Consider the following 9,896-nt stretch of genomic DNA (forward strand, 5'->3'; position numbering starts at 1 on the left):
TATTTTTTTTTTTTTTTTTACCATTTTTACAAATGGGGGTATCTTCAAAAGGAGGTTTTGGGAGGTTTAATCAAAATCTTTCACTCTATTTTTTATTATAATTTTTTTTTTGGTCTAAAAAAAACTTACAGCTCTATATTAGAAAAAAATGGCAACCATATGTTTAGCTACATTTGCTTTCATGGTCATTTTGCTTTATTATTATTATTATTATTACCGTATTGACCCGAATATAAGACAATGTTTTTTTCTTGGAAATACATCTGAAAAAATCGTCGTCTTATATTCAGGGTCTATACAAAAAGCAGAATGAACTGATAAAAACGTTAAGACAAAAACACAATAAATAAATCAAATTTATGAATGATGCAGTGCTAATTGACATATCATTTATTACAGTACATAAACTATGAAGTATATTTTCTACCTAATTCTGTGCAGAAAATTTTTATAATTGTTTGTAGTATATAAAACAATCATAAAATTGCCATTAGGAAAAAAAATATATATATTTTACAAATGATTGATTATTGTAGTTCTTATAGCAAATTCAAAGTAAGAGATAAGAAATTAATTCCTTGTAAAGAAAAAATTAATAAATAATACATACATAAAATTATTGTATTTGACATTTCTGTCACTTCTGAAATGATGGCTATGCCCCTGGTGTGACAAAATGTTAGCCTATACATAATACTTTTAAGCTCTTTTTGAACATCTTGGCATACATACATTTCTACATATGCCATGTCATGCCATAGCATCGTTAAACTAGCATCTAACAATGGACAAAAGTGTGTTTTTTTTCTCTAACCATAAAGGCTGCTATGTAATTTGCTGCCTGACTAAGCATTTAAAGAATTTAGGGGACGCATTTAAATAATCCTGTGAATGCACTTAAAGAATGCAGAATCGACTTGTTAATCGAATCAAAGTTAATTGTGAATCGAATCGAATTGAATCGTTCTGAATTTGCAAAAATTGTTCTAGAATCGAACCGAAAAGCTATGAATCGTGAATCGAACCGATTCGCTGTCTACCCAAAGATTCACAGCCCTAGTGATGATGAATGATCAGACAGTTCTGAGCTATTCTCTCTCTCTCTCTCTCTCTCTCTCTCTCTCTCTCTCAGGAATGTGTCCTCTATAACTGTTTCCAGCTGTTTGCTGTATCCTTAAATTTCACAGTCTTTATTTACTGCCACTAATTTAAATGTGTTTTAGAATTTCTCTGGGTCATACGGTTTTATTGGCAGATTCAGGAAGGATTAATGAAGTAATGTTGTAGTTGAGCATATGGCTGTCTTTTAGTTTATGTGACTGAATGACTTTGCACCACCTGTGTGTGTGTGTGTCTATGTGACAGGCCTGGGCAAAATTCTGAATTTAACTTAAATGTCGGTCTGTGCTTCACGTTACAATATGGCTTAAAAGGTGTGCAAGTTATATATAAACGAGTGGTTTTCAAAAATTTTTAATGATCCACACCTTTACAGACCTAAGAATGGAAACACACACACACACACACACACATATGCATGCACACACATGCACACACACACACACACACACACACACGCTTAGCTAAGTAAATAGCAACATTTTTGTTTATATAATTTGTTATATTGCTATAAATACCACAACCTAGCCATAACCAAGGGGAAAGACGTCAATTAATGCACGCGTGTCACCTGATCCACATATGCACAGAATCCTTTTTGCATGAGCAATTTATGATATATTAATGCAGAACAGAACATTTTTATTCGCAAACATGTCTGTATTTGTACAAATCCCTGCACAATCATTTAATCCAGAATTCCACAGACTCAAATTGAAAGGTATTTTTTTGTGGTTAGTAAGATACATGTATAAAATGTATGCAGTACATGGATAATTGTGCGTGCGTCTATTAATCATTTAGAGTCTAATATCATCCCATATTAGAACGCTTGGTTGAGTGAGTGCATTAGACGAGACGATGAAGAAGAAGTGCTGCTGCAGAGTTAGTGCATCAGAGAAAACAAAGAAGAAGAGCTGCTGCAGAGTTAGTGCATCAGAGAAAACGAAGAAGAAGAGCTGCAGTGCTGTAGCTTCAAATTTTCTGCATGTCTAGAACAATTCTTACAAGTACAACACGACGTAGCTGGTGTGCCTACACTCATAGAAAATAAAGAATTTGAATTTTAAAGACGTGGTGCGACGCGACGCGACGCTGCGCTTCTCGTCCGGTGCGCGACCACCTGAAACACAGTTTTTTTCACCTCCGTGCCGAAACGTCTTTGTTTCGGCTTCCGAAATTGGATGATGTCAGGAAACAGTGGTTGCAATAAATTTTTTAACTCTGTTCCTGAGCATTATAACCCCAATTTGCTATTGTGTGCTGCACATTTTACTGAGGACAGCTTCCACAACACCAGGGAGTAAAGTGCCGGATTCGCCCAAAAGTTTTTGTTGAAAGATGGATCAAGGGGCGTGGCAGTAATGAAACACTGTCTAAGCTGTTCGCCAATCACAACGCACTGGGACAGCTAACCAATCACAACACATTTTGTTTTTCGGAAGGTGGACCTTCATCAAAGCCGGAACTAATCGAGCCGTTTGTGCCAGCCTGAGGAGAAAGGTATTTTAATAATGTAAATTATGTGAAAAATAATGCGTTTTTCTAAACATCAAGCATGAGAGCATGTTCTAGTACACACCCAAAGCAAAATCAAGACTTTGTAAAAGAGCATAATAGGACCCCTTTAACCCATCCAAGTGCACACACACAGCAGCGAGTAGTGAAAACACACACACATCATGAACACACACCCAGAGCAGTATGTAAGCCATTTTTTGCTGCGGTGCCCAGGTAGCAGTTGGGGGTTCAGTGCCTTGCTCGAGGGTCTCACCTCAGTCATGGTATTGAGGTGAGAAATGATGGTCATTCAGAGACTCTGACCCACAACCTTTGGTTTACAAGTCCAACTCTCTAACCCAGTGGTCACCAACGTGGTGCCCGTGGGCACCTGGTAGCCCGCATGGAGTCTCTGAGTCACCCGCCAAGCACGAGATAAATAGCCTAAATTAGTGTCGGGTGATAAATGAGATCATATCAAGATTATGATCAAATTTATGTTAATAATGATGATAAGCTCTGGACATTTTTACTTAATATGGATTAATCACAACAGAAATAATTGTTACAGCAACCAGTCAGTGCATGTTGCTAATAAGTCTGCATGTCCTGTGTGTCTCTGAATGCGTGTAGTAGTTTCATCTGATACGCAAACTCAAACACACTTCACTCGCGGTGTTTTCAGCGTCTGCGTCCCAATATATGAGGACACGAACACATGCATCTTCAGAGCTGCTCTGAGAGTCACTTCACCAGCTTTATGCAGTTTCATTTGAGAAAAAATACCGTCAAATACACGCTGAAACTAAAACTAAACCTGAAAGACCTTCACGACAAACCGTCAAAATAAAAGTCCGGTTTAACTTGAAATTATATGATTTAATATGTTACTACTGTATACTACAATGCAATTCTCAAAGTAATAATAATATTATTATTTTTAAGGAATATCATACAACCAAGTTATTATTTTTATTATTAATGTATAGAGTTCTGTTGTGCAGCATCATGTCTTATAAAATAAAAAAACATAAATAAATAAAAATGCAATGTTTTGTTTTAAATTCATTTTCATTTGATTACATTTTAAAAGATTGGTTAAATTGTTAAAGTTTTATTAATTAATTTCACTAGACAATTTTTTTATGATAAAATTTGGCACTGAATCATAAAACACGGAATCCATAAGAAATCAAATGGAAAACAGAATTTAGGGAAAAATAAAATGCATTTTTGCATGAAATTCAAGATATTAGTGAAAAAATAAATAAATAATAATAAAATGTATATATATATATATATATATATATATATATATATACTGCCGTGCAAAGGCAAAATACCGTAATTTTGATTTTTGTTGAAAATTAGTTATTGATATTTTTGGGACATTCAATACATCCTTTATCATGTGCATAAGTATCTTGAGTCAATTTTGTTGTTTTTCAGAGAAAATAATGGGTCGTCTCAACCGTAACTTCGAAAAGCCCCAGAGAAACCAAGACAGAACACCGTATAACAGCAGTTACAACTCTTTCACTTTGTTTGGAACACTCAAATTGAGTTTCGGCGTTCTGATTTTGTTTAACTGCGCGTCAAAATTAAGTTACGGTCCCGGCTTGGAGTTATACGGTGTTCTGCCTTTTTTACTGTCCATTAAAATCTGCCGCATTTTAATTACGGTGTAGACAAACGAATTAGATAGATCGCGATCTACCAAACAGCTCCATATAACAAAGCCCTGTAAAGACTTGGCAGCAATATGTAATCGTGAATAACCTTTGAAGATGTTTTTTTCTTTTTGTAATGCAGATTATTCACCAGACTGTCACTTCTAGTTGGACGCGTGTGGACTCGAATGCGTAGCTAGCATGATCAATCATAAAATCAGTAGCCTACTACATTTACATTTAATCATTTAGCAGATGCTTTTATCCAAAGCGACTTACAAATGAGGACTATAAAAGCAGTCAAAACTAACATAAGAGCAACAATATATAAGTGCAAATGACAAGTCTCAGTTAGCCTAACGCAGTACACGAAGCAAGGTGTATATATATATATTGTAACGGGGTGAAGAATCAAACGACAAGAAATCTCAATCAATACCCCGGCGGGTGGATTTATTGGGGTGAGGGGTGCTCGTGAGAAAGGTCCAGGTAGGTGCTCCGGTGCCGTGAGTGCTCTCTTCCGTCTTCCCAGTGCAGAGGGTCCGTGCAGTGCTCCTGTGGGGCTGTTCGGTCACACGCTGCTTTCTGTGGGGAAAATGAGAGGACGAGTTAGTGCTCAGTCTCATGGAGGCATCTCCTAGATGGGAGAGATAGGGGGTGGGTGGGGAGTGACCCCTGACAGACCTGTGAAATCTGCCCAGATCCGAGAGAGGCCATCCGTGTTGGCATTCGCGGCTCCAGCCCGATGACGTACCATGAAGTGGAAGTCCTGGAGCGCGAAGAACCATCGGGTCACCCTGGCATTGGTATCCTTGGCGAGGGCCATCCACTGAAGGGGTGCGTGGTCGGTGACCAGGGTGAACATCCGGCCCAGGAGGTAGTACCGCAGCTCCAGGACTGCCCACTTGACGGCTAGGGCCTCCTTCTCCACCGCGGTGTAGTTCCTCTCGGCCGGGCTCAGCTTCCTGCTGATGTAGATGACTGGATGCTCCTCACCCTCCTGGATCTGTGACAGGACGGCTCCCAGTTCTGTGTCGGAGGCATCTGTCTGCAGCAGGAAGGGGCAGCTAAAGTCCGGGGCTCGGAGGACGGGCTCCGAGATGAGGGCCCCCTTCACCCTCTGGAAGGCCTCCTCCGCTGCTGGTGTCCACTGTACCTTCTCCGGCTGCCCCTTCCTGGTCAAGTCTGTCAGGGAGGCGGCTAAAGAGGAGAAGTTGGGGATGAAGCAGCGATAATACCCCGCCAACCCTAAAAAGGCTCGTACCTGGGTCTTGGTCTCGGGTCTCAGAGTGGAGCGTACCGCCTCCACCTTCTTCTCCTGTGGCCGAATGAGACCCCGTCCCTCTTACGAGGTACTTCGCCTCGGAGAGGGCAAGGTGGCATTTGCGAGGGTTGGCGGTGAGTCCAGCCCTCCGGAGCTCCGAGAGCACCCTCCGTAACCGGTCCAGGTGGTCTTCCCATGCCTCGGAGTGGATCACGACGTCGTCCAGATAGGCCGCGGCATAGGCCTGATGGGGCCGCAACAGGATGTCCATCATCCGTTGGAACGTGGCGGGTGCCCCGTGGAGGCCAAAAGGAAGGGTCTCTGCTAGTGGCCACTAGGGGTAGAGAAAGCAGTCTTAGGTTTGGCATTCTCAGAGAGGGGTACCTGCCAGTAGCCTTTGGTGAGGTTCAACTTCGAGATATCCCGGCCCCTTCCCAGCCGGTCCAACAGTTCATCCACCCGAGGCATGGGGTATCCGTCGAACTCGAATACCTCATTGAGGCAACGGAAGTCGTTGCAGAAATGGAGGGTGCCATCCGGTTTCGGGACCATCACGATGGGGCTGGCCCACGGGCTGCGTGATGTTTCTATCACCCCCCAACTTCAGCATCTGTTGAATTTCCTCCTCAATAGCTCGCCGACGAGCCTCAGGGATGCGGTAGGGCCCTTGCCTGACGACGACCCCTGGCGGCGTCCGGATGTCATGCTGCAGGACGTTGGTCCGCCCGGGAAGAGAGGAGAACACATCAGAGAACTGACTGACCAGGTGCTGCAGCTCCCTCGTCTGGGCAGCCGAGAGGTGGGAGTTGACATCAACAACCATGGGATCAGAGATGGCGAGGGCCGTGAGCTGGTCTCTATTGATCCTTTCCCTCATCTGTTTTACATGCTCGATGACAGAGCGATGGGCTGCCGGCTGCTGCTCCCAGGCTTCCTTCACCACATCCAGGAGGCCGCGGGGTTACCGGCCAAAGAGGAGCTCGAAGGGGGTGAAGCCAGTTGAGACCTGAGGAACTTCGCGGCTTCACTGCGTGACACAGTACAGCAGGCCATTTTGCACGACGAAATGCCGGAGAGGGTGGGGACCAGGCTGAACCTCCTTGCCTTCGATGACCCGGACATGGGTCCATCCATGCTTCACCCTGTCGTCCACCTGCTGTTCCTTCCCAAATGAGCCCCCTCCCATCACCTGTTGAAACACATCATAGAAGACGTTAGGATTTTGGGAGGGGGACTCACCTTCTCTCCCGCTATCCGAGGCCAGAAGCATGGGCCGCTGACGAGGTCCTGTCATGGGCCTCCTTCTTCGGCGGCCCCCTCCTGGGCTGGCAGGCTGCGTAGCCGTGGCCAGCAGGTGGTCAAACCCTGGCCAGTCTCTCCCGATCAGCACGGGGACGGGAAGATCCTTCATGACCCCGACTTCCACCGGCCAGGCGCCGGGAGCGGCCGAAATGGTCATCCTGCGAGCGGGAACTTGTCGTGTGTCCCCGTTGACACAGGTTATGGGGAGGAAGGCTTTACACTCCGTTCGGGGGGCGAGACTATGCGACTGGACCATAGTGACCGCACTGCCCGAGTCAAGGATGGCCCGGAACGGCTTTCCATTCACTTTCACTTCCACCTCTGGCGCTCCAACCGGCAGGTCGCGGTGCACAATGCAGCCTGCCAGCCAGGTCCGTGCGGGGACTTCTGTTGGCATGGGCTCATCCTGCAGGGAGGGAGCCGCCGGCCTGCGTACTGGTCACGGGGTGCTCTCTGGCGCGCGCCGCTCCTGGACCACCCTCCGGAGAAATGGCGGCGCTCGCTCACCAGCATCCCGGTGTTGGGCCGCATCCACCAGCTTGACAGCCTCCACCAGCTCCGATGTGATGGTTGGGTTCCTCATCCCAACAGCCTGTCGGTGAGATCGGGGAAGGGCTCGGAGAAGACGTCTATCACCACGCGCTCCGCCACCTGTCCAGCCGATGGAGCCCCCTCCAGCAGCCAGTGCTGCGCGAGTCGTGTGAGTTCGGCAGCCTGGGCACGGGCTGGAAGAGAAGACGGAAGCTAGTGTTTTTTTTTTTGTGAACAAATGTCAGACCTCTTTCTGCTTCATAAACACGATTAACACTTGTCACGTTTAATTCTTGAGCTCTCCTGAAGAATATGAGTGATATTTTGGAGAGCTTGATTCCTGGGTGTTAATGGCTTTAGAAAAGGGATTTATCTCAAACCAAAACAGAGGCGTTGGATCGGATCTGTGTTTGAGAGAACTGTTTGATGTTCATTCTACAGTGACACCAGGGATGAGGCTGTTCTCTCATCCATATCACCGCTGTGAGGTTTAAGACTGTCACACGCTATCAGAAGCTCTATAATTATCTGAAGAGTCGCTGATCCAGATGATGCCTCTCAGGGATCAATCCCCTCAAACGACAAGAAACACAAGCCCCTCTTTTATTCACTCTAGTTATTTCTTCATAATTTCCTCATTTTCTGTGTCTTATTGTGTTGAAATGTATTGGCTATCAGTTTAAGATACTTTTTTTAATTTTAACCTCTTGATACAGCATTTCACAATGAGGAAAGAGAGAAATATAATGCAATACAAGGCTTTTATTTCTAGAAATTTTGAACTGAGCTGGCCTGTTGTCTGTGTACAGGTGCTTCTTCAACTTTGGACAATTCTTGTCCCTTGACTTTTCAGTCATGAAAATGATTCCAAATATTCAAGTAGCTTTATATAAAGGTTATCATTCTAAAATCGAACTTAAAAATAATAAAAAAGTAGTTTCACTCTTTATTGTTTTGGGCATTTTTTTTTAAATGCCGGGTGCCTGAAAATCTTTTTGTCCTTTTCATCTGGATACAATATGACATTGACTTCTACAGATATTGATGCTATCTTGGATGAATGGATAGATAGACACTTTATTTAAAGGACCAATTCTAGCTATTAATTAGTTACTTATTAGCATGCATATTACTAGCATATTGGCTGTTTATTAGTACTTAGAACACATATTAATGCCTTATTCTGCATGACCATATTTTAGATCCCTTAATCCTACCCCATAAATAAACTTAACAACTACCTTATTAACTATTAATAAGCAGCAAATTAGGAGTTTGTTCAGGGAAAACTCTTAGTTAATAGTGAATATGTGTTCCCTAATCTAAAGTGTTACCGAAATTATTCTCCTAATAAAATTTTAATATTTTTTCTATAGTGTATTTATTTGCCAAGGAGACAGCAGTGTTATTGAAGAGTTGTTTGAGAAATAAACATCTCTACTATAAAAACACAGAAAGTTAAACATCACAGAATTGTTTTGTGTCATTTCAAAACAGAAACAAACTGTACTTTTGTCAAATAGTAAAAAAAAAAAAATTTTAAGTTTAAAAGTATTATTTAAGTATGTGCATTTGGGATAGGCTATATAAAATGCTAGATATGAAAGTACCCTTAAAAAGACAATGAAGTCAGTCTTTTTATTTTATTCCCCCAAAAAATTGTAATACACACAAAAGCATTTGTAATGTGGTGGAAATGACACCGTAAAAAATAAATAATAATAATTAAAAAAATAAATAAATAAAATATTCTGTGATGCATATCCACTATTAGACATTGTTAGCATACAAATTAAAGTCCTGTCCTCATTTGATATTATTTGAGTCCAGGTGTTCCCCGTTTAGTTCGTATTGTTCCCAGGTGTGTCCCATTAGTTTCAGAGCAAACACACACACGTAAAGACCTTTTTACTCTATTATACTCTACAAATATATCTGGTATATTGCATGTGTTGTTTGTACGTTTCCCTATTAGATTAGCTGAGTTGCCACTGGTTATTTGTATTAGTTAAAGCCCTAAACAAATCTATTCTAAATGTTTGTGTGACAAGAGGGGCGGGGCCGAGAGCCGTGGGAACGGAGCGAGGCCGGTGGAGTAATTGCGAATGCGCGACACCTGCGCCACTCACCGGTCTCGAGTCTCACGGAGGAGCTCCGGAAGGATACAAAGGAGGAGTGACGACAGGGAAAGACGAGAGAGGTCCAGGCCTGGATTTTATTTTGTGTTTTGGTTTTGTTTGTGCGCGGCAGTCGTCCGTGAGGGGCTGTCGCGCTATTTTGTGTTTATTTTATTATTAAAGTTTTCTTGGAATGTTCGCCGGTTCCCGCCTCCTTCTTCCCGACCTACAAACTACGTTACATTGGTGCCGAAACCCGGGAGGAAGGAGGGACACGCTGTCAGAGAGCCCTCGCTGCTGAGGGGGATCGCGGTGCTGAGGAGATCGGGCAGCGGGAAGAATCGGAGAGACCGCCGGTGGCTGCCCGAGGCGGTGGTGCTGGAACTATGGAAG

The sequence above is a fragment of the Sinocyclocheilus grahami genome, unplaced genomic scaffold (genome assembly GCF_001515645.1).
Source record: "Sinocyclocheilus grahami isolate Dianchi unplaced genomic scaffold, SAMN03320097.WGS_v1.1 scaffold403.1, whole genome shotgun sequence".
NCBI lineage: Eukaryota > Metazoa > Chordata > Actinopteri > Cypriniformes > Cyprinidae > Sinocyclocheilus > Sinocyclocheilus grahami.